General features: G+C 32.7%; 1 protein-coding gene and 1 non-coding gene across 4 annotated transcripts in view; both read right to left on the bottom strand.

Moving 5' to 3' along the window:
- The window catches only part of EPHA6 (EPH receptor A6), an 871,253-nt gene that overhangs the window by 741,331 nt on the left and 103,018 nt on the right, over positions 1 to 26,904 (bottom strand). The window lies entirely within an intron of this gene.
- On the bottom strand, positions 548 to 733 carry LOC122910850. The gene has a single exon (XR_006385284.1). It is a non-coding gene; the product is annotated as a U2 spliceosomal RNA (small nuclear RNA).

The raw sequence follows: 26,904 nt of genomic DNA, 5'->3' as shown, positions 1-26,904 counted from the left end.
AATTGTAATACAAGGCAAATGTGATAAAGGCTATAAACTGAATATAGATTTTCTTATGAAAAAGGTGGTGAGAGAACTATAAACAATTAGAAAGATGTCTTAAACTTTTGAAGTGTCATGCTTGAATTAAGCAGACCTGTGAATATATATCATTATAACATTAGTTCTGATACACATGCAAATATAATTCCTATTTTTTGTGCCTTATTATTTCAGAATTAAACTGTCAGTGGTAACTATTGCTTTTCTTATATCTTTTATTTAACAATTAACTTCATTTTTTTTTTCAAAGATTTTTATTTATTTGACAGAGAGAGATCACAAGTAGGCAGAGAGGCAGGCAGAGAGAGAGAGAAGGAAGCAGGCTCCCTGCTGAGCAGAGAGCCCGACGCGGGACTCGATCCCAGGACCCTGAGATCACGACCCGAGCCGAAGGCAGCGGCTTAACCCACTGAGCCACCCAGGCATTTATTATGTGCCCACAGTTAAATTATGCTTTTCATTCTCCATTTACACAACTTTTGATTATTGCTGAGTGACTATGTCTTTTAAAAGCATCATTCCTGGAGAGACTCACCAGGTTGATGGGTGGGAGTGGATGGAGCAAGCTACTATTCCACCTTCCTGCTCCAAAAATCGATTTACGTATTATCATTAGATAAAGGACCTATCAGATATCAAGCTGATAAGAACAGAGACTACATCTGATTTAGCCAAAAGGCCAAGAAGCAATTGACTATGTTTAAAAAAAAAATACATCAGTTACAATTATAATGTGCAACCTCTATTCATGGAATTACTATCATCCTTCTTTATGGCAATGCATTTCAGTAATCTGAGTGAAGATTCATTATATTTCAAAATATGAAAAATCTAAAATTTAGATTTTGAGGTAGTCTTTAAAAAATTCCCTTTTAAGGTTGTTTTGCCAACTCACTGACCTCTCTCTCCAGAGTCCTCCCAGGTATGAAGAATTAACAACATTATATGGATATTTAATTACCTTTAAACTTTCACTTAGAATCAAGAGCAATAACAAACATAGAGTTTGAGGTATAGAAAAAAAAGCATATAGAGACTACCTACTTCCATTTATGAAGTATATACAGAAGGGCTTGAAAAATTTGATACACATCTTTATAATCATTTAACTTCAAACTCTAGTATAATGGATTAAGCTTGATATTTTTATAGTATGTACAAAATAGTACCATGATGTTTTTAATTAGTGAATTTTGCATGCTTTAAAACAATCAAATTTCAAAAATATTTTTGAGAAGCCAGATGTTTGTTACAGATTTTTTTTCCACCAAATAACAATTAAGAGAGAAATGTTAAGTTCAGACTAAAAGAATAGACTTTTTCATGTACTTAACTCTGGGGTCTAAAAAGACAAAGTGCCATAGAAAAAAAATCTTTCTACTTAAAAATATATGTAATTAAGGAATATGTTGTTTTCCTAGAAACTTTTCCAACCTGGCTCCTATGGAGCTGCAGCATGTACATCCAGAGGAGGAGTAACATCAGGGTCTGGTGAGGTGGTCTCTTCAGTGCCTTCTTGAATTTTCCCCCCTTTTAGCAGTGTTGAAAATAGGTCTGGAAAAGCATAGGAAAGCTATATCAAATTTTCCTTAGGAGGTTTTTTTCCATACTGTTTTAGCAACTTTGCATAGTGAAGGTGTTATATGGTATGAGATACGTATTCATTTTCACTAATGAGTCCTCCCATGTAAAATTAACAGTATTCTCAAGAAAAATATAATTACCCTGTATTAATTCAAATCAGGCTATATTTGAAAATATGCTTGTGTGAGTCAGATCAGAAGCATCCTTAGAACTACACAAACATGAAAAAGCTTTCTAAGGAAAAGAACTATTTAGGATGGTATCCTTTCTACAAAATGAAATATGATGATTTAGGACAATATGTTTTTTAATAGGCTATCCTTATAAGCTAGATTTTAAAAAATATTTAAATATTATATGCTCATATACAGTCCAGAAAATTGAAAGGCATTGTTTAATGAGTATAAGAATTATTTCCATGTGTACTAATAAACATTCTAACATATGTATGTCACACATATATGAAATAGTTATACATTTGTTTTTACCAAAAATAAAAATATCACTACATTTCTAATCATGAATGAAAAATAAAAGACTGTATGTTGGCAAATATACATCATCTTTAATATGTTGAAATGATCAGCGTCATTAGTTACAACATGAGAAATATATTTTGATTTGATTTTCCCCAGTATTGACTAGTTGACATGTAGTAAAAATACTGATGATTTAATTATAGTTGTTTTCTAAAATCCATAAGAATGTTGTTTATGTATTATCTTCTGGTTTAGTGAAAACGAATGTAGTAATAAATATTTCAAGAAGAAAGGTTGCTAAAACAGTAACCATTAATCTAAATACTCAGTGTTGCTGGATTAATCTTTACAAGGCTTGGATGGATATTAGAGAACCAATACCAGAATTTCTGTAGTACAACTGAATTTATGGTTATACTCTACAATTGAATTACAAATGAATTTATAGTGCTAGAATATTAAAAAAAAAACAAAAAAAAAGTAATGAAGAAGAATTTTATAGTGCTAGGAGCAAAGTTAATATATAAAGTTATCATATTTAAAAGACCTTTCTTCTATCCCATGTTTTCATATTTAAGCTAGATAGTCCTTTAGGAAAAAGACATTTGAATTATCTGATTGCTTTATGGTCTTTAATTTGTTAACACTTATTTCAATATCATTTGCCTTCCAATTGCACATTCTTGAATTTACAACTTTATCTAAACCTCACTAATACTTGAAAGCACTGTAAAATAATGGAAATGCTATAAATTAATTTTTACAAATATTCTTATACCCACTTACCATATAATTATGACACATACATACAGTGAAATTATAGTTACACAATATGTATTTTGCTTAATGAAACAAAAAATCAGTAGAAATGTCCATTTCTTTTTTTTTTTTTAAAGATTTTATTTATTTATTTGACAGACAGAGATCACAGGTAGGCAGAGAGGTAGGCAGAGAGAGAGGGGGAAGCAGGCTCCCTGCTGAGCAGAGAGCCCGATGCGGGGCTCGATCCCAGAACCCTGAGATTATGACCTGAGCCGAAGGCAGAGGCTTTAACCCACTGAGCCACCCAGGTGCCCCTAGAAATGTCCATTTCTGCTTGATGTATTTTGTCAGATATTTTTTAGAACTCTGTATTTGGTTATTTCAAAACCACAGTTAAAAACTGAGTCTCAAAAAATGATAATTTACAGCTAAGATAAAAAAAGTTATTAATTTATTTAATAATAATGGCAAAATAAAATTAGAATTGACATTTAAGAATAAGCTCTAAAAACAAAAATGAAGACCAAAGCTTGAAAAAAGGAAAATCTGGTGGAAATTAATCCTGACCTCTGTGATTTAAATTTAAGTTAAAAATCAAAATAGTCTAGTTAGTCAGATAGAGATACTCTATTTACAAACAACTGTCTTTGTTGCTTAAATATATGCAAATTTATTTCTCCCTGTGGGGGGAAAAAGACTCATAAACCTGTGAAACTGAGGGGCACCTGGGTGGCTCAGTGGTTAAAGCCTCTGCCTTTGGCTCAGGTCATTATCTCAGGGTCCTGGGATCAAGCCCCACCCCCCCATCTTGGGCTTTCTTTTTTTTTTTTTTTTTTTTTCTGCTCAGCAGGGAGCCTGCTTCCCCCTCTCTTTCTCTGCCTGCCTCTCTGCCTACTTGTGATCTTTGTCTGTCAAATAAATAAATTAAAATCTTTTATTTATTTATTTATTTGACACAGAGAGAGAGATCACAAGTAGGCAGAGAGGCAGGCAGAGAGAGAGGAAGAAGCAGGCTCCCTACTGAGCAGAGAGCCCAATGTGGGGCTTGATCCCAGGACCCTGGGATCATGACCTGAGGCAAAGGCAGAGGCTTTAACCCACTCAGCCACTCAGACGCCCCTAAATTAATAAAATCTTAAAAAAAAAAAAAACCTGTGAAACTGAAAAGTGTGTTCAATGACAGCTTGCTGCAACCAAAGACCAAAACCCTAATAAATAGAAGGTGCATTTCTTCAAGATCAGCTGAAACATAAACCAAATGAAATCCTCACAAGATAGCTAGAAAAATGAGTTCACCATAGTTCCCAAGAGTTCATAAAGTATTCAATATTAAATATATCTTTTAAAGATAAAGGTATCAAAGTTAAAACATACAATAATAATAAAATCACTTTCATTTTCACAAATTTCTGGCCAACAGGTTGTCATTTTATATAAGCAAGCAGAATTCTAAATTGAAAAGAGCAAACTATGAAAGAAAAAATTATGAATCAGGGAAAATTTGCTGCTAAACAAAATCACAGCCTAAGAGAAACCTTTTCAAAGGTATAAGAGATAAGCTAGACATATTATAGATGGTAAGCTAGTAAAAACTTCATTTTCCATAACTTAGTAATGAAATATGAGTTCACAAGCCATAGGTGCTCTAACAGGAGAAAAATGGCAAATTCTGTTTGTCTCCTTGGAATATTATTACAGCAAATAATTAGACATCACACACACACACACACACACGTTGGTAATAGCTAAATTTTAAATATTAAATATCAAATTATTTGGGAGATGTAAGTTAGTATCTTATAAAAAAGGGAGTATAAACTGCAACTTAAAGGAAAAAAGATGAAATTTTCTAAGTATAGGGATCCTCAAAGTATGAAGATGAGTAAGCAAATAAAGCAAAAGTAAGGTAGCAAGCATGAATTATAAACTCCGTTATTTACAATCTCCATTATAGGATCAACAAAGATTAATATCACTATTTAGTTATTAAATAAAAGGTTTTAAAGTTCCCTTTTAGTGTCTAATTAGCTTACAGAGCAATAAGGAATAAATAGACAACTGGTAAGGTTACATATGGACTGAGGCCAACCTGAATTTATTTATTTTTTATTTTATTTTTTAAAATATTTTTATTTCTTCATTTGAGAGGGGGGAGAGAGAGAGAGAGAGAGAGAGAGAGAGAGAGAGAACAAGTGCACAAGCAGGAGAGGCAGAGGGAGAGGAAGAAGCAGACTCCCCACTAAGCTGGGAGCCTGACAAGCGGCTTGATGCCAGGACCCTGAGATCATGACCTGAGCTGAAGGCAGACACTTTACCATCTGAGCCACCCAGGCACCCCCAACCTGAATTTAATAAAGACACACAAAATAATTTTGCACAGCAGCAGGTAGAAATAAGAAAACTGTAATAACAAAACAATTCCTCGGTAAAATGAATTTTGGAAAGCCCAAGAATCAAATTTTAATGTTGTGTGCATGCTTGCGTTGGATTATTTATTTTTATATTTAAAAATATTTCAGTCTTTAAAATGCTGTTTTAACTTCAGAGTGCCTACCAGGAATTGTATGTTCTATGCCTCTGTTTTTGGTGAAACATGTCATGTGACATTTCTTTCCAGTGTACACTTTAGATAATATTGGCCTGCAGTGAAAAATATAATATATGGCAGTGGAAGAGACTTATGGTAGAAAAAGTTTTCTATTGAGTTGTCATTGCAAATACTGGGAGTCCCTCAGTAAATTTCTAAATATAACTCAATGGACAGATTATAAGTTTAGTAAAGGGTAAGGGTAAGAGACTATAAAAGTGCTTGTTGGTTTTGAGATGCTTTCAGGTGTACACATAGTTAAGTACTTAAGTCTAAGGTATGAAAGGTTATTAATCCATCCCCACCTTTTGTCCTCATTAAGGTACTGCTTATAGGGTACAGCAATATCCCTGGAACCCTGGAAACTTCTATTCTAAATATACCATCCTAGAATGATAACTCCAGTGAACTCTGGGTAAACTCATTTTCTGGTCGAAAAATAAAGCAAAAAATGTTCTAAGATTAAAAAATTCTAAGATTAAATCTTATTTACTTGTGTAGCATGATAATAAAGATACCTAAAACTGTACAGAAAAGAAGAAATTAAAGATATATATGTTAATTCATATATATGAATATATATGAATATCTACATATAATATTGGCAGAAGGTAAAATATTTAATGTATTTCCTATGCTGTGCTTTTTTTTCTGTGTGACTTTTGTTTTGCAACTGAAAGTTTGTACCCCTTAATCTCCTTCATCTAAATTCCGCCTACCACTCCACTCTTCCCCTCTAGCAACCAGGAGTTTGTTTTCTGTATTTAAGAGTCTGGAGTTTTTGTCTGTTTATCCTTTTATTTGTTTTGTTTTTTGTATTCCACATATAAATGAAATCATATGGCATTTGTCTTTCTCTGACTTATTTCTCTTAGCACAGTACCCTCTAAGTCCACCCATGTTATAACAAATGGCAATTTCCCATTCATTTTACTGGCTGAGTAATATTCCATTGTTTGTATGTACATATGTCATATATGTATGTATATATATACACATATACATATATATGTATATATGCACACACACACACACACACACCACACATCTTTGTACATTAATCTATTTATTCTATCAATCTATCACAGACACTTCTTATGCTTCCATATATTGGCTGCTATAAATAATGCTGCGGTAAACATAAGTGTGTATGTATCTTTTCAAGTTAGTGTTTTTGGTTTCTTTGGGTAAATACCCAGCAGTGGAATTACTGGACCACATGGTAAGACAAGATGTCAAGTAGGGGCATGGGGATCTCAAAAATAAGCCTCATAAGAGTCACAAAATAAACTTTCAAAGATGATAAAATTTCATGGGTCCATGGTTTTAAATGTTACTATCAGATATGAGGTTAGAAAGACTTGAAAAAAACTACAAGTGGGTATTTTCAGCCTCTGATATTAGGTAGTCTAGCTTATAATAAACTGTCTTCTGCTAAAAAAAGAATAAACTCTGGGGAGAGTAGTGGAAGAGACTTGAAGGAGGCAGAAACTAAAGACAAGATCCTTGAAAGAACAGGATTAGACCAGCACTGTGTCAGATTTTAGGCACCCCATCTATACTGAGGGCATCCTCCATCTCTAAGGAGTGGAACAGGTAGAAGGAGTTAGAAAGAACTCAAGTAGAAAGATGCAGTTATTGAAGCCCTTTGGAGGAATCAGAAGTTGGACTTCTGGTTTTCAGAGCAGTTGGAAATTAGGGCTAGGGTTGTGACTTTGGAGAGTCAAAGAAGGGGAAGTCCAAAAGCTGCACATATACACCACTCTAACTGCCCCTGTTCCAAGCAAGGCTAAAAAGAGCCCAGAGGAAAACAACAGAAAGCCTTGAAAGAGCTTAGTAGAGATTTTAGCAGCTGTCTACCCCAAGAGAGGTGAATTCACAGTTGTCTCAACAAATTTAGACTTTGAAAATATTCTGGCTCTCCTTGTTGACTAAGGGACTGTCTATATAACTATGTGCAAAACCATTAATAGACTGAAGTAGCCCTAACAAAGCCTAAAACCATGCCTCTGAAAAAACAATGTGATCTGTGAGTAATTTAAACTGTATGCTAGAAGAAAATTCAAAAGTTTTCAGAAGAAAATTGTAATACCCAGAGTCCCTAAAATATATCATCCATAATGTCCAGTGAGTGTACAAGAAGACTTATTAAACATGTGAAAAACAAGGAAATGAGGCCCAGTATCAAGGGAAAAATCTGTCAATTGAAATTAATAGACTAACTAGACAGCAACTAAGAAATAATTCTGGAATTGAACAAATGCAGTATCTGAAACAAAAAATTCATTAGTTGAGATTAAAAACATTGGACAAAATAAAAAAAAAGAATCAGTGAAATGCCTGTTAATAGATATAATCCACACTGAAGTATACAGAGAAAAGAAAGATTGAAAAGAAGAAAAGGGACTACAACCTCAATAATCTGAGAGCCAGTTTTGGACTCCCAGACAGAGAAGACAGAGAGACTGGGGCAGAAATATTTGAAAAATTATGACAAAATTTTGTAAGTGTCATCACAAAGAAACCCATACATTCAGGAATCTCAGCAAACTTCAAGCAGGATAAATAAAAACAATTGCTTATTTTTTAAATTATGAACTTGGAAGGTTTTAATTATAGATATCATTTGTTTGCTAGAAATCCAAACTGAAAACAGATACATAAATCATTTTATAAATAGTTACAAAAGTGCTAAACTTGTTGGAAGAGTAGCTTGTTGCTAAATTAACGAGAACATTAAATTCCAAAAAATATACAAAATGCAGTAAAGACTTGAGTATAAAATCTGAAACCATAAAACTCCCTGAAGAAAACATAGGCAGTAAGTTGACATCAGCTTTAGAAATATTTTTTTGAACTTGTCTCCTCAGGCAAGGATAACAAAATTTAAAATAAACAAATGGGATTATATCAAACTAAAAAGCTTTCGCACAGCAAAAGAAACTATCAAAAAAATGAAAAAGCAATCTACTGAATGGGAGAAGATATCTGCAAATTTTATATCCAGTAAGAGGTTAAAATATATAAAGAACTAATATAATAAGAGGTTAAAATATATAAAATATATAAAGAACTTATACAATTCAACACCAAAACACAACAAAAAAAACAAATAAGCCGATTAAAAAATGGGCAGAGGACTTGAATACATATTTTTCCAAAGAAGACATAGAGATGGCCAACAGGCACATGAAAAGATGCTCAACATCACTATTCATCAGATAAATGAAAATCAAAGCCACAATGAGATATCACTTCACACCTGTTCATCAAAAAGACAAAAAACTAAGAATGCTGGCAATACTGTGGAGAAAAGGGAACCCCTGTACACCAGGCATGGCAATGTAAGTCAGTGCAGTCATTTTGGAAAACAGTGTGAAGGTTCTTCAAAAAATTAAAAATAGATCTACCATATGATAAATTCCACTTCTGAGTATTTATCTGAAGAAAGTTAAAAACTAATTTGAAGAAATATGTGCACTCCTATGTTCACTGAAACATGACAATAGCCGAGATATAGAAACAACCTAAGTGTCTATCGATGGCTGAGTGGACAAAGAAGATATGGCATATATGTACAATGAAATATTAGTCATAAATAGGAATGAAATTTTGCCATTTGCAACAACATTAATGGATGGAGAGAGCATAGCCCTAAGCAAAATAAGTCAGAGAAAGACAACTATCATATGAGCTCACATATATGTAGAATCTAAAAAAACAAAACAAAACAAACAAAACAAAACAGAAAACAGAAACAAACAGCATAGAAAATATAGTCAATTATATTGTAGTAACTTTGTATGGTGATGGGTGGTTAACTAGAATTACCATGGGGACCAGTCTGTGATATGAAAAAATATCATATCACTATATTGTACACCTGAAACTAATGTAATCCTGCATGCCAGTTAAACTTCAATTTAAAAAAAATCTAGAAAATATTAGAGGTTTGAGTTACTTAGAAGTGTAGGTCACTGAATTAAAAATTATAACCTTAAACGTACTTCTTGTAAAGTCAAATATTATAATTGACCAAGTAATGTTAATGAGGTGGCTTTTGTTTTTCTTTTCAAACTTTTTTTTAAGTAAATGTTTTATATATCATGGTTGGCATTGTGCTACTATTCTTTCAGAACTGGTTGTAGATAATCACTTTTTTTCTTGATGTGGCGGAGTAAGATGAAGTAGGAATCTGCTCATATAATGAAATATTTAGCTATTGATCATTAAAATTCTATGAATTTTGCATTGTATTGTATGAAGTACTAAAGTTCAAAGTTCAGTTTGAACTAAAGTTCAAAGACACACATGAGAAACATCTAAAAAAGTAAGGACCATGGAGAAGTTCTGAAAGGTAGTAAAAGTTATGATCAGTTTACAATTTACAAATTCTAAATTACAAATTTGCAATTCACACAAAAAATAAATGATCAATTTCAATGACCAACTAGCAAGCAAAACTGTTGCAGATCAAAATATCTTTAGCCTATTAAATAGGCCTATAAAATAATACTCAATAATAATGCTATATGTTAAGTTCCCAAAAAACCAACCAAGTAAGGTGTTAGGTCGTATCACTGACAAGTTTATAAAATGATAAAGGTGAACTCACTGTATAAATGGCATTTTCAAATGTAGACTATTCATATTTGCATTACTGAAGAAAAGTTATAGCAGGATTTCATATTATTTTTTTTTAATTACTAGCTTTGGTGAAGCAGACTCATATGGTTCAATAGTTACAGAAATATAATTAGTTATTTCATGCTCATTCTATGCCAAATGATTTGGGGGCATTTGGTATAGTTGTGAGCAAAACAAAAAATCTCTGCACTTGTACAACTTAATTCTAGCAGTTATTGGTATCAAAACCCGTATAATTTCAAAGATTATTTGGATGTAACAAAAGGTATTTTTAAGGCTTACTGAGGAAAATATTTTAAATCATTGTTGATCCTTATGGAATTCAAGCAGTTGATTCCAGACCCTTATTTTGCAAAAGTTCTTTCCTTGAAAAAAAAAAGTTGCATAAATTCTGCTGCTTCAAGAAGATCAAACTACTGAACAAGGTCTGTTTCTGAGAGAGAGAGAGAGTGTGTGTGTGTGTGTGTGTGTGTGATGTATAAAGTAAAATGCCATAATATTCAAGTATTTGTAAAAATATTAACAAGTAATATGATTTTAATGTAAAAATCTTAAACTTGTTTCCTACATTAGAGTATTACTTCAGATCCTATTTAATTGTTATAAAAAATTTGTCACAAAACATTAGTAAAAAAGCCATTTCTTACAAAGAATGCCAACTGGGGACACCTGGGTGGTTCAGTTGGTTAAGCATCCAACTCCTCATTTTGTCTCGGGGTCTTGGGATTGAGCCTTGCATCAGGTTCCACAAATACGCCTAGTGGACACCTAGCATGGAGCTTGCTTGGAATTTTCTCTCTCCCTCTCTCTCTGCCCCTCCCTGCTCCTCATTCTCTCTCTTAAAAAAAAACAAAAACAAAAACAAAAAAACCTGTTTTTTGGTAATTTCCCTTTGAACAACAAGATGATCATCACAGTATTATTTATGATTTCCCAAAATAGAAACAAATATCTATACTCCTTTTCTTGTCTGACTCAGCAATCCATAATTAGTTGTTTCACATATTTAACTTTCCTCCAATTTCAATTCAAAATTTATAGTCATAAACTCCTTATCCCTATAATAATATCACATTAAATTCTACTCTCCCAAAAAATTTCCATGTCCTAAATATACTTGTACTGTCATAATGATCAGTGTCTTGATCCTGAATCTTTTCTGTTTTCCCTCTTTTTGCAAGGTGCTAATGAAACTGTAGAATTACAAGCAAATTACATTGTAACATAACTAATTTCAATTGGAAAATTTTTAAAAAGAAAGTAGAGCTGGTGGAACTCTAAGAAGCTATACTATTTGATATCTAGGTATCTGTGGCAGAGAGTGGATTCTAAAAGTACGAAAATATTTAAATTAGGATTTTTGATGTCTTTAGCTAAAGAAATTTAATAATAGGTGAATAACAATGGAATGTCTTCAACTTTTGAAACCTGAAGATCCAATAATTAAATATATCATTAGTAGAAGGAGATATACTAAGGCAATTTAATTTCCTTCTAAATACAGCAGATTAAACCTATTAAATATTCATCATTTTTTCATCATTTCTCATTCATGTGATTTAAGTAATATGAAATATGTTAAATACTAGGAAAAAGGCTTTCTTTTTATAATGACTTCTGATACAGTAATAAAATGCAAAATGTAGGTTAGATCATTAATGTACATAATATAATAGCTTTTAAAATATTTTATTTGGAAAATTTTTCCCCAAAATACAAAAGGTACAGGAGGATATAATGTAGGATGAAGTTCATTACTTAGATTTAATTACAGATAGCATTTTTTTATCATTTTAATTTTTTGAAAATTTCAGACATCATAACATTTAAATTATAAATACTTTAGCCAGCCTCTTTTATTTATTTTTTTTAAAGATTTTATTTATTTATTTGACAGAGAGATCACAAGTAGGCAGAGAGAGGAGGAAGCAGGCTCCCTGCTGAGCAGAGAGCCTGATGCGGGACTCGATCCCAGGACCCTGAGATCATGACCTGAGCCGAAGGCAGAGGCTTTAACCCACTGAGCTACCCAGGCGCCCTAGCCAGCCTCTTTTAAAGATATATTTTCCTACATAACCATCATACCATTGTGCTTAATAAAAGTCACATTGAGTCTTTAATGTTATCTACAGTGATAGTCTATTTTCAAATTTACTGACGTACCCAATACATGTCTACATCTTGCATTTAATTATGACTCTTTTTTTTAATCTGAAAAATTTGCCACCCCAAATATTTTATGTAGTAGTTTTAATATCCTTTGACATTATATGATGAATTAAATATTCCATTAAGTTTTGAAAAATTGACATTTTTCTAATACTATCATTCCCTTTTTATTTAGTTGGATTCAATTTTCTGTAATGAAAAGCTGTCCCTCATAAACTGAGACTATTTGGTTATCCAAAAATACAGTTGTTATAAGAAAATGAGCATAAATGCCTAATTCTTTTTTTAATCACATATTTTCAGAGTAAGGATTTGGTATAATAGTTATCAAATAAGAAGACTTTTTTTCCTGTTTTCTTTCTCACATCAAAGTAGACTGATGGATTTCAGTATACTTAATATGTTTCAAATAACTTCAGTCATTATTCCTTTTCATGCTTAAATTTTCATAATCTTGACCAACAGAAGCTCCATTAACCTGATTTCTATGTTATCACAAATATACACACAGTGCATTAACAGTTATGACTTTCCAATAAATTTCAAAATCACCTCTGTAAATTAATTTATTTAGTTCTTTAGTTAACATAATTACAGAGCTTTATGAAGGCATTGAGAGAATATTCAGGGCCAGTTCATTAAAATCATGAATATTTTACATAGGATAAAAGTAATATTCATAAAAATATATGATTTTAGAAATAATACATTAAATTTCTCTGGATACTTTTGAAGCTTAAAAAATTTAACCAAATATATATGTACTTGAAAAAATGTTTTTACATGAAAAAAGCATGTAAAATGATTTTATATAGTTAACTAATATGTTCTTCTGTTTATGTATGATCTGGAAAAAGAAAAATAAGTGTTTACTGAGTTTCAATTATCACATAATTTTAATCACTTTTATAGAGTAACATTCTCACTGTAGTGCTAATCACAAAGAAAATTACAGTCACATATAACACTGTCACCAGTGAGTTTTTACTATGTATATTTTTCTGTTTCTCTAAAGTTATATGTATAATCGTTAACTTTAAAGTAAAACATAATTAATCCGAACAAATTACAGTGTTGTTGGATATTGTATCAGAATTAACTTCTTTTTCTTATAAAGAATTCTGGACAAAAGATGGCTAAAGTTAAAGCTGTTTTATAATCCCTAAAATCTTGAATTAAGTAAAACTTTCTTTCTCTTAAAGTTCACATAAATTAGTACTTCAAATTCTGATCAAAATTGAAGCAAACAATTAAAAAAAATTTTTTTTAAGATTTTTTCTTTATTTCTCTGACAGAGATCACAAGTAGGCAGAGAGGCAGGCAGAGAGAGAGGAGGAAGCAGGCTCCCTGCAGAGCAGAGAGCCCGATGCGGGGCTCGATCCCAGGACCCTGGGATCATGACCTGAGCTGAAGGCAGAAGCTTAACCCACTGAGCCACCCAGGCGCCCCAATTTTTTTTAAAATTTTATTTATTTATTTAACAAGCAGAGATCACAAGCAGGCAGAGAGGCAGGCAGAGAGAGAGGGGGTGGGGGAAGGGAAGCAGGCTCCCTGCTGAGCAGAGAGCTGGATGTGGGGCTTGATCCCAGGAACCCTGAGATAATGACCTGAGCCAAAGGCAGAGGCTTTAACCCACTGAGCCACCCAGGTGCCCCTGAAGCAAGCAATTTTTATACTACAATTTAAGTTTTAACTATTTCAGTTTCCATTACAGGGCACAAAAATTTTATTTAAGTTGAAGCCATTTTATGGAGCTATTTTTATTTTTTTTTAAAGAGAGGTCTTCCTGAAAGCACATATATATGCATTTTTTATATTTTAAAATTTATGTGCATATTAAATTTATATGCATACTAAAATATAACATATACACACGCAATCATAAGGAAAACCATGCAGGAAGTCTTCCTCAAAGATCTCTGGAGTTGGGTCACCTGGGTAGCTCAGTGGGTTAAGCGGCTGCCTTCAGCTCGGGTCATGATCTCAGGGTTCTGGGATCGAACCCTGCATTGGGCTCTCCACTCAGTGGGGAGCCTGCTTCCCTCTCTGCCTGCCTGCCTCTCTGCCTACTTGTGATCTCTCTCTGTCAAATAAATGAATAAAATCTTAAAAAAAATCTCTGGAATAATTAAATTGCAAAAGAAATGTCTACATATCAACACAAGGATAGTTTATCTAGATGGAATTGTGTTTGCTGGTTTGTCTTTGTGAATATAACTTAGTTGATCAAGAGAAACTGAAAAACTCCTGAAGAACAGGACTTTGGCACCAAATAGACATTTACTAAGAATAATGTGAACTGAATGAATGAATAAATGAAAGTGTGTTTTCATTTTATTTAATATTTTCTGCTACTTTCTCTATAGTGTAATGAAAAGGAATCTTTTGAATTTATGATAGGCAGATGAAAATTATACCCTTAAGTCCTGTGCATTTTTCCATCACTTAATCACATTTTCCACCAATTAATTTGATCTTAATTTAAATTTAAGTTTAAACGTCTTTTGTCATAGGAAAACACGTCTCTTATTGATAAAGAACATTCATGCAATACAAAACTATTATGGCAATTTTTTTTTTTACTCTTTTCTTCCACCAACCATTTATTATGATGAGAAGCAAAAGATAATATCAACTTCTGTTGCCTTTTCCCTTGTCTCCTTATCTTAATTTGTAATGCAAGTATTTTGAGTAGTCTTTAAGAAAGCTTTGCTTACTTCTAGGTCATGTATTCTCCTGTTGTTTTTGTTTCCTAGCAGCTTTACGGTTTTAGCTGTTACACAGGCTACTAGTTAAAAATTTATTTTTTAATGAATATTTAAATAAAATAAGTGGGTAATTACCAAAGGAGAACTTTACAAATTACAGATTTAGACTCAGAGACATACTATGATTTGTATGCATGCTTTCTCCTCTTCTATAAAGTAGGATAATATTAAGACAACACAGAATAAAGGGGAAAAATCCACCATGTACTTATTAACACAAAAAGCTTGCAGCAAAGTGATTTGTCAAATGAAGAAAAATTAAGAAAAGTATTATTAGAGATGGACACATAGTTCTATTTTGGCCAAAGGCATAGGCTTTTACATCTATGAGACTTTAAATAGTATCCAATACCTAAAAGTTATTATAGGCAATTAAAAACCCTGCCTCGGTAGACTGAAAAAAGATAGTTTCTCTTATTGAAACAGACATAAATACAAAAAATTCCCTAAAGCTAAATTAAATGAAGTGCCTAAATGAATCATTTTTAAGAGACAACATAACATTCCTTTGTAGATAATATTAATGTACTTTCATGAATTTGTATGAAATCTATTATCCTGTCACAAACCTTAATTGGATTCTTCTTAAATCTTCTTTTATGATGTATTTTACATATAGATGTGTAAATTTAATCCTTTTTCTCAAGCCTGACTCTATGAGCTTTTCTTATTCCCAAAAAGAGTCTCCAAGTTTGAAATTCATAATCCTTCATATTTCTCCTGGTTTGCACAGTAGTATTCTAATGGATTACCTAATTATTTGCTGTTGATATTAATGCAAGAAATAAAACATGTCCTTAAACCCTGCAAAGAATAGACATTTTTTCAAATACAGTTATTAAAATTGGCCATATTCTATTATTGTCCATATCTTATTTATGAATAATGTGGCAAGATGAAGAGGGATAAGATAGACTTTGTTTTATGCTAACGATTAAATTTTCCATCTGATATTAAGAAATTGTGACAAAGAAGTTTTTTTAAAGTAATATTTCCTTATTTATGTATTTGATTTATTTAAAAATAGTGTAAGAACCCTTTAAATTCATTATGTAGTATTATAACTAAAGAAACTCTCTCCCCCAATAGAAATTTATTAGTCAGAAACTTAATTATATAAGAATATGACATAAAATAATGTATCAAAAATAATATACTATGTTTTCCAATCACTACAATTGCTTTTGGCCATCCCTCACATATAAGTTAGAATCTAAACATTTAAAAAAAATCAAATAAGAAATATTACTGATTAACTTGCTATATAATTTGAATAAAGACTATAAAACAATTGAAATAAACTATCTCTAAAAATGCTATTTTTTTCTGAAAGTTCCATTTCATAATATCAAGACAACTTATGCCTAACTCTATAAATTTTTCAATTATTTTTTAAGATTTCAAAGTAGTTAACTAGTTTTCCACCTTTCCTACCACAAATTCCACAGTTTCAGTGATAGAATAATAAGTAATTTAAAAGTTTTACAGTCATAAATATTTTTTCCTAGTAGAGTAGAAATGACATCCCATGATAGAATCCTGTTCATTTGCTTTATAAACTCAAACATTAACCTTCTTAATGGGAACCTGTACAAAATACTATTTCAAAATTTCTTTGAAAAGAGTTCCAAGAACATGTTTCTACTGACTTATTTCTAGATTCCATAAATAGACCCTAAGCATCTGATATCTAATTTTTATAAATTAGGGTAATATGTTCCTTTATGTTTTATACACATTTCAATCCATTTTTGTTAACATGAAATGTCTATTTATTTTTACTAAAAGGACATGAAATCCAAATATGGATTATTTAAAATATGATTAAAACACAATTTCAAAAAAGCCTTATAAAGTAAGCTCCCAAAATATAAACCCATACTGTATATGACTTTTGACACATTTTCTACTCATATCTTTTTGCTATCTTGCACTTTGCCTTTCATCACTGAATGAGCAAAGAAATTTTAGCCATTAGGCAATGCTTTTCTATATTAACTATCCATTTCTATATTAACTATCCATTAAATATGTATATATTTTTGTATATTAACTATCTGTTTTATATATGATATAGTTGTGCCTTGCTTAAAGGTAATGAGTTTTAACTGAAATCCTTGAAAGAATACTTTTCAATGTTTTAATAACATTAGACTATAAATATTTAATATTTAAATTTAAAATGCAATTTTATCCATTTAGAAAAGTATACCATTTGTTATTTTTCCCTTAAACCTATTTTAACCTCTAGTATATATGCAAATTTAGAAATAATTATCTATAACTCATAATCTTTTTTGTGCTCCAATCTCTATGCACTGCAAATCTCAATTATGACTGGATCATCAAAATAATTTAGTGGGTCATGACTACCAAGAAGGGAGGGAAAGAAAAGAGGGCAGTAGATGGAGACAGGAGGAGGGATAGGAGGAGAGACAAGAAAAAGTAAAATAGAAAGTAGTATGAATAAGTATTATTTCTATGACTTTCTAAAATACTGGGTTGCAATGTAAAAATTACACTGTCTATGGCAAGAAACTTTGAAAGATACCATATAGGAGAGGATCAAAGGAGTCCCATTGGAAAGAATTCTTTAGCTATAATTATAAAACTGAAGACTTAATAGCACTATAGATATTCACAAATACTAAATCTTCCACACTTTTGGAGATTACAAAGTATGAGGTTGCGCAAGTTAATCAATAAAACATACTGATTTCTCACTTTGCAAATTTTATTTCATTATTGGGTTTTTGCAGTTTGAAGGGGGTGTTCTTACATCTTCTGATTGCCCAACTCACTGACCCCCTGGAGACCTATAATAGTAATGGTCTCCTCAGATAGTAATAAGTCTTTTAATCAAAAGACAGTCTTTTATGCATTCTGCCATGTTAGACACAACTTAATTTCTACCATTCTATTTTTCTATGGTCCCTTCAAGACTACTTCATACTTTTTCCCCCCCTCGGAGCTTTAGTAAGCACAGCAGGATATATTAACCTATCAAGTAATACCAATAATACTACTATGTTACTATTACCAAATGTGGTAAAGATGATACAAGGAAAAACCTACAAGAGGATTTCAGCTACTCTCTGCACTTCAATTAAGAGAATCATCAATAATGTTTTTTATTCCGTTCACCTCTACAGAGATCAAAATCAACATTTCTATCTCCAGTTAGACACCTGTTTAAGAAGACCAATGTAGACTGGTTCCTTAAAGTTCTGTTCTCAAATTCCCAAATCAAAAGGCAAATTTAACTATACATTTTAGGCAACCCTAGGACTAAGAAGTTGAATATACCCACATCATTCTTTTACCTAGTCACAAACATGAATAGGTCTATTCTGCATTTCTCTTTCCATAGGACTTGAATACTTTATAACCTTTTCAAGGACTCAATTATCAGCATTTTTAAAACAAATTATTAAAAGGATGACATATATTTAAAACCACACTGAAATTCAAAATATTATAAAACTTTAATTTATTAAAGGCCTGCATTTCACTACCTGCATCTCTAGGATCACATAAAACTACACATATCCATACAAAGGTGGTTTCTCCTATTTCCTAATTACTTCTCACTTGTAAAACTAGGACAAAACAGTACAAATTTCATAGAGTCCTTTTTTTCTTTTAAAGATTTATTCATTTATTTTAGAGAGAGAGAGAGAGCACGCACAAGCATGCACTGAGTTGCAGGGGCAGAGGGAAGGAGAGAATCTCAATCAGACTGCCTGCTGAGTGCAGAGCCCAACACAGGGTTTGATTTCACAAACCTAAGATCATTACCTGAGCTAAAATCAAGAGTTGGAAGCTCAACTGACTGAGACACCCTGGCACCCCTCATAAGAGTTCTTTTCCAAATTAAATGGAATTAATATATACAATGTGCTGGGGACATGTGTGGAACACAGTAAGCCCAGTAAATGTATGTTATTACTAATATTATTACTACTGCTGCTGCAATTGCTTCCACTATCACCATCATGTGGAAGGGTTACTATAGTGGTATTAGAGACATATTTGTATTTAAATCTTGACTTCTTGAAAAAAATACTGATACTATGTAAGAAATTTTCTTATACTGGGGTGCCTGGGGGGGGTCAGTCGATTAAGTGTCTGCCTTTGGCTCAGGTCTTGATCCCAGGATTGGGCTCCCTATTCGACGCAGAGTCTGCCTCTCACCAGGCTGGCTCCTGCTCTTCACCAACCCCCACCCTCACCCCTGCTTGTGCTCTTCCCCGCTCTTGCTCTCTCTCGCTAATAAAATCTTTTAAAAAAGAGAAATTTTCTTACACCATATAATCTTTAGTTTCCTTATCTATAAAATGAGAATAACAACTAATGAAAGAAGTTTTGTGACAATTAATTTCAAAATAAATGTAAAGTATTAGGGACATAGTAGGTAGAATTTATTCCCCTCATGACTTCCCATTTTAGCCAAACATAACAATTTAACCATCCCTATACATGAAGTCAGTAATTCCATAGCTTTCATTAGGGAACAATGGTTTTCTTCAGGTATAGTTACAATGCATTTGCCTGAATTACTATGTACTACTTACAGGAAAAAAAAAAAAAAAGCTTCTTACTGACACTAAAATGTAATAATTAAAACACACAAATAAAGGAATACTCATTTTTTTTGTTTTTTAATAGAATTTTTTCTTTAAATTCAATTAGCCAACATACAGTACATCATTAGTTTTTGATGGTGTTCAGTGATTCATCATTTGCAAATGACAGGTCTGTAGCCACAGTGACCTTCATTGTATAAACTGGACTGTATCACTCCCTTAGGATGAAATCATATTCTTTAATGTAACATACGTAATGCCTTTCAAAACACAATCCTGAATTTCAAGATGTACTACAAAGCTGTAATAATCAAAACACTGTGGTATTGGCACAAAAACAGACACATAGATCAGGGGAACAAGAGAGAGCCCAGAAATAAACCCACACTTAAATATGCTCAATTACTCCATAACAAAGGAGGCAAGAATACACAGGTGAACAAGTGACACATGAAAAATGCTCAACATCACTAATCATCACAAAAATTCAGATCAAAACCATAATGAGATATCACTTTATAATTGTCGGAATGGCTGGAATCAAAAAGATAAGAAATAGTAAGTGTTGGTGAGAATGTGGGAAAAAAGGAACCCTAGTGCACCACTGGTGGCAATAATAGTTAGTGCAGCCACTGTGAGAAGCAGTATGAAGGTTCCTCAAAAATTTAAAAACATATTAAATATGTTAAAATACATATTATATCATATACCTGAAACTAATATAACACTGTATGTAAATTATACTTGAACAAAAAAATTACAGAATGAAATACCATATGGTCCACTAATTCCACTACTGGGTATTTACCCAAAAAACACTAACTTGAAAAGATACATACACACTTATGTTTACTGCAGCATTATTTACAGCAGCCAATATATGGAAGCATAAGAAGTGTCTGTGATAGATTGATAGAATAGATAGATTAATGTACAAAGATGTGGAGTGTGTGTGTGTGTGTGTGCATATATACATATATATGTATATGTGTATATATACACATACATATATGACATATATACATACAAACAATGGAATATTACTCAGCCAGTAAAACGAATGGGATCTTGCCATCTGTTATAACATGGGTGGACTTAGAGGGTACTGTGCTAAGAGAAATAAGTCAGAGAAAGACAAATGCCATATGATTTCATTTATATGTGGAATACAAAAAACAAAACAAATAAAAGGATAAACAGACAAAAACTCCAGACTCTTAAATACAGAAAACAAACTCCTGATTGCTAGAGGGGAAGGCTGGAGTGGTAGGCGGAATTTAAGGGTTACAAACTTTCAGTTACAAAACAAAAGTCACACAGATAAGCACAGCATAGGAAATACAGTAAATAATATTTTTATGTTGCATGGCAATAGATGGTGACTATACTTATTGTGATGAGTACAAGTAACATGTAATTGTTGAATTGATATGTTGTACACCTCTAATATAATGTGGTAAGTTAATTAGACTTCAATAAAAAATTTAAAAAAAAACTCTTGTATATTCTCTAGTTCCATCTTATACTGCTTTTCCCTCTCAAAATCCATGCTGCTAGAATATTTAACCATGTTTCCTTTCTTTAAGTCACTGTGTTCTCTCTTGCTTAAGGACTTATGATTATTTCTAAAAAAAATTTTACCTTTCCACTTTTTGCCAGTTTAAATCCCACCCAAACTTCAGGTCTCCAATTAGATGCTACTTTTCCTAAGAAGTTTTGCTTAACCTCTATGACTGGGGTTAGATGCTCCCTCTATTATTTCATATTACTCACTCTTTTTCACATCAACACATTTATCTCACAATATTGGAATTTCCTGTTTACTTTTCTCTATCTCTTGCTAGCCTATAAATTTCATGAAGTTGTATCTGTTGCTCCGACTGGCAATTGTGTCATGACTTATACATGGAGAGACTGAACATGTAGAGGGAACCATATTTGCAAAACAAAATTCTTGCATATAAAGAACCCTATGAGGACTCCTGGGGTGGCTCAGTCCATTTACCACCTGCCTTTGGCTAAGGTCATGATCCCAGGGTCCTGGGATCGAACCCTATCTGGCTCCCTGAGTTTGCTTCTCCCTCTCCTTCTGCTACTTCCCCTGCTCATGTGCTCTCTCTGTCTCTCTGTCTCTCTCTCAAATAAATAGATAAAATCTTTATTTATTTTTTATTTTTTTAAAGATTTTATTTATTTATTTGACAGAAAGAGATCACAAGTAGGCAGAGAGGCAGGTGGGGTGGGGGGAGCAAGCTCCCCCCTGAGCAGAGAGCCCAATGCAGCGATCAATCCCAGGACCCTGGGATCATGACCTGAGCCAAAGGCAGAGGTTTTAACCCACTGAGCCACCCAGGCACCCCAGATAAAATATTAAAAAAAAAAAAAATAAGAAAAGAACCCTATGGATTTTCTAATAGCAAGTCTTATCTATGTAAATGAATTCCTTCTTTCCTTCCTCTCTCCTGCCTTCTCTCTCTCCCTCCCTCCTTTCTTCCTTCCTTCCTTCTTAGAAAATACAGCCATCAAAATGAATTAGGACTCTGAAGACGTCTGTCAAGTTTCTGTGATGTCCCTCTGTGCACAATGGAAAAGTGTTGGTGGAACCACAAGGACAATTATTTTTTTGATTGTTTGTTTTTGTTTTTAAGTGGTTCTCTTTTTTAATTTTTAATTTTTTTATAAACATATAATATATTTTTATCCCCCGGGGTACAGGTCCGTGAATCGTCAGGTTTACATACTTCACAGCACTCATCATAGCACATACCCTCCCCAATGTCCATAACCCGACCCCCCTTCTCCCAATCCCCCTCCCCCCAGCAACCCTCAGTTTGTTTTGTGAGATTAAAAGTCACTTATGGTTTGTCTCCCTCCCACTCACATCTTGTTTCATTTATTCTTCTCCTACCCCCTTAACCCCCGCATGTTGCATCACCACTTCCTCATATCAGGGAGATCATATGATAGTTGTCTTTCTCCAATGGAACTAGAGTGTATCATGTTTAGTGAAATAAGTTAAAAGGAAAATTATTTAATTACTATTAACTGAATGGCCATGTCAAAAAAGTACTGATTAAAAATGAACTGACAAATTTTTGTTATTGTTGTTAAAAAAAAAAAGTAACCATAACACAAGGGCCTGCCCAGTCCTGTAAACCATTTTTATTGATAATTTTTATGAATATACTAAAGGCACACTCAGCACTTATAAACAATACAAAACTTAGGATGACAGATTTTAGCTCAGTATAAGAAAAGTTTTACTGGCCTTTAGAATTACGTAGATATGAGTTGGGCATACTCAGTAATAATAAGCTAACTAGTTATGAGAGGGTATAAGCCCAAATGGGCTATTCACAGACACCAGATGGAAGGGTGGAAGCTTAGATTATGTCTAGACCAATTCCCACATTGTATAGTTGAAGAAATATATGCCCAGAAACACACAAGAGCTTGCTCAAGATCAAGCATAAACTGCAGCAAAATCAACATTCATAATTCCTATCCACAATTTCCTGTTAAAGAAAGTTGAGATTTTAGGCCATGATATTCCAGTTATATAACAGTTGAGGTATATACAATTCAATATATACAATGTATACAATACAATATTATATACAATATATACAATTCACTGGAGATCTATTATGTCTTCCCACTTCATTCCATTCATTTACGTAAAAAACATATATTGAGTACCCTCAACATAATAGTTACTGTGAAGGCTTCTTAAGATGTAATACTTAGAATACATTAACGTTTATCCGATATTTATTTTCAAAGTTATAAATTAATTTACATGGGAAGCACAGTATTATGATCAGTTGCTTCATATCTTTCCTGGAAAGAGGTAAAATATAAATAAATTTAGTAAGTGAAAGGCAGATATGTGTATTACAAACATATACACATTGTACATTTAAGATCTTGCATGTAGATATTAGCCATTCCCAAATGTCAGTGGGAGAAAAAGAATTAATATTAGTCAAACAAGTAAAGATATTTGTGAAATTTCATATTATGTTTTTCTTTATGCCTGAGTTCTTCACTGGTACTTATTTTTAAAAACGAACTCAAAGATTATGAATCTAGAGGGTCAGACTAAAAAATTTTAAAATAATGGTGTTTTTTTTTTAAATTAAACTGAGAGATGTACCCAAATAATTCTCATCTACAGTAACTATATTAGTTTAAGAACTTATTCTTTAGGAAGTTAACATATCATTTTTCTCTGTCCTGAAAAATCTCTCCAAACTATTTAATTTAAGGACAGAACAAAAGAAAAAAAATCAGTTAAAGGAACATGAAAAAAAAAAACCTATCTTCCATCAAAAGTCTGTCTACACCTTTCTACATCTATTGCTGAAATCATGAAGACTGATTGCTCACTAACTGTATCACTTGCTCACTAACTGAATCGATACAAAGTAAAAGAAACCTTTGGCTCCTGTTTTTCATCTTTCCCAGTGTTTCAATTACTTTATAAATCTCTGAAAACTTTATTTCTGGCTCATAGTAGATTAATGTCAACAAAGCCATCCCCTTAAGACTGGATTAAGAGGATCCCTTCATCTTAGTGTCTCCAAATAAACTCAAATAGCTTTTGCTTTCAAAGTCATCAACAGTTTATAACAATAAGAATATAGAAAAAATGTTGTCTTTTGTAAAATTTTAAAAACAACACAAATGCTTACTTTTCTGTCTCTACAAAAATCTTCTCATATCCAACCAACTCTCTCACCCAGCTACCCCTAGACTGCATTGTACTTCATTGACTCACTCAGTTAATAATATATATATTGTCATCTCAGAATATGAAGTGAAATTGCTTAAATCCGAATAAGAAAGAATGAAGAAATATAATTTTTACTTTATCTACTGATCTCTGCCAACTACAGATAAGTTATCCCACTACACAAAGTATGAGAAACATGCAAAAGAAAAATCAGTCTTAAAAAAAGCTATGCAAGTCAATATTTCTTATCACCACATTCTACCATTGGTGATTGGATATGGAAAACCTCTGGTGAAATATCTGAAAGATTTTGAAAAATTCTGTGGTTATTCAATTTTATTCCTATATCTGTAGAAGAAAATAGAAAGTATTAAGTAAATAAGACTAAATTGGCCTTTGGAGTGAAATTATATATTAACATGTAATATAGACCAATAGAAGAGAGAGTTTAAAAAAATAAACTTATTTGTTTGAATGTATAATTTTGACATTTTCTCAAGATTTTGTATTTCAGAATATACTGTAAATAATTTTGTTAAATTTACCAAATATATGACTTTAGGGAGGCACTACTGGATATCTTTAAATCAATAATAAAATAATCAATTACAGAAAGTCAAAAACATGAAATATCCCTGTGTAGTCTCTTGAACATGAAATCTTTTACTGAATATAAAAGACACTAAAATTGAGAGTATCAAGGCAAACAAAAGATTCTGTATCAATGCAAACAAAAAAAATGAAAAAAATAAGGCAATTATAAAACAACAACAGAAGGAAAACATCAAAATATTTTCTCTTAGTATCAAAAATAGATAAAAGTCTAGAAATAGCTATAAGACATTAGAAGCTAATATATCTTATTTGCAACTATTCCATATTCATAATAAACAAATAATTGGGTTAATAAAAAGAAATAAAAGTAAACATTCTTTCAGTGGAGTATATAATAAATAACAACTGCAACAGTCCCTTGACAGGTGCACAATTAATATTATAAGGAGATAAGGTGAATTATTCAAGTGGTCAACCCTAAAATATTTGCATTCAAGGTATCTATAGTAAAATTCTCAAGAAAGGGCTAAAGGGCTAAACATATTTTAATGAATGATACATAATAGAAATCAGAGGCACATAAATCATTTATAATTTTATTACTATTTTTATTTTACTGCTACAGATCTTATAATTATCACCTTCCATCATACTCCATCAAGGGTAAGACAAGTGGCAAGAAGTCATACTTATAAACCCAACTGAGGGGTCTACTTCAGTGAACCCAGTTTCCTCAGTATCCAATTCTTTCGTCTTCTGCTATCTACCACTACTTCCAGGATTCTAGGGGTCATTTATCTGGTATCTCAGCGTCCTACAAACCCAGGGCTCATAATTTATCCTTGCAGAAACTCTGTGTCCTTTCTCTTATCGTTATACTTCCTCTGTCCTGGTTTCTCTGTTTCCAGTGATTCAAATTCTGCACTATCCTCTGTACTCTAGTCTAAACTTCCTTGAGAAAAATATACCTTGAAGTCTCCTTACCTCCTAATTCAATGTTACTCTAAGCCAGGTACTACAGAATTTTGCTGCCACTATGTAGTCTTGGAGACCACAAGAAATAACACAGAAAATTAAGACAAAGACCAAATGTAATTAGAAATCACAGACAAGGTTGATATCCAGGATCTATAATGAACTCCTCAAACTCAACCCACACGAAACAGACAAACACATCAAAAAATGGGCAGAAGATATGAACAGACACTTCTCCAATCAAGACATACAAATGGCTATCAGACACATGAAAAAATGCTCATCATCATTAGCCCTCAGGGAGATTCAAATTAAAACCACATTGAGATATCACCTTACACCAGTTAGAATGGCCAAAATTAACAAAACAGGAAACAACATGTGTTGGAGAGGATGTGGAGAAAGGGGAACCCTCTTACACTATTGGTGGGAATGCAAGTTGGTGCAGCCTCTTTGGAGAACAGTGTGGAGATTCCTCAAGAAATTAAAAATAGAGCTTCCCTACGACCCTGCAATTGCACTCCTGGGTTTTTACCCCAAAGACACAGATGTCGTGAAAAGAAGGGCCATCTGTACCCCAATGTTTATAGCAGCAATGGCCACAGTCGCCAAACTATGGAAAGAACCAAGATGCCCTTCAACGGATGAATGGATAAGGAAGATGTGGTCCATATACACTATGGAGTATTATGCCTCCATCAGAAAGGATGAATACCCAACTTTTGTAGCAACATGGACGGGACTGGAAGAGACTATGCTGAGTGAAATAAGTCAAGCAGAGAGAGTCAATTATCATATGGTTTCACTTATTTGTGGAGCATAACAAATAGCATGGAGGACAAGGGGCGTTAGAGAGGAGTAGGGAATTTGGGCAAATTGGAAGGAGAGGTGAACCATGAGAGACTATGGACTCTGAAAAACAGTCTGAGGGGTTTGAAGTGGCGGGGGGGTGGGAGGTTGTGGTACCAGGTGGTGGGTATTATAGAGGGCATGGCTTGCATGGAGCACTGGGTGT

The sequence above is a fragment of the Neovison vison genome, chromosome 6 (assembly GCF_020171115.1).
Source record: "Neovison vison isolate M4711 chromosome 6, ASM_NN_V1, whole genome shotgun sequence".
NCBI classification, from domain to species: Eukaryota; Metazoa; Chordata; class Mammalia; order Carnivora; family Mustelidae; genus Neogale; species Neogale vison.
This window is presented reverse-complemented; position numbering and strand designations above follow the sequence as displayed.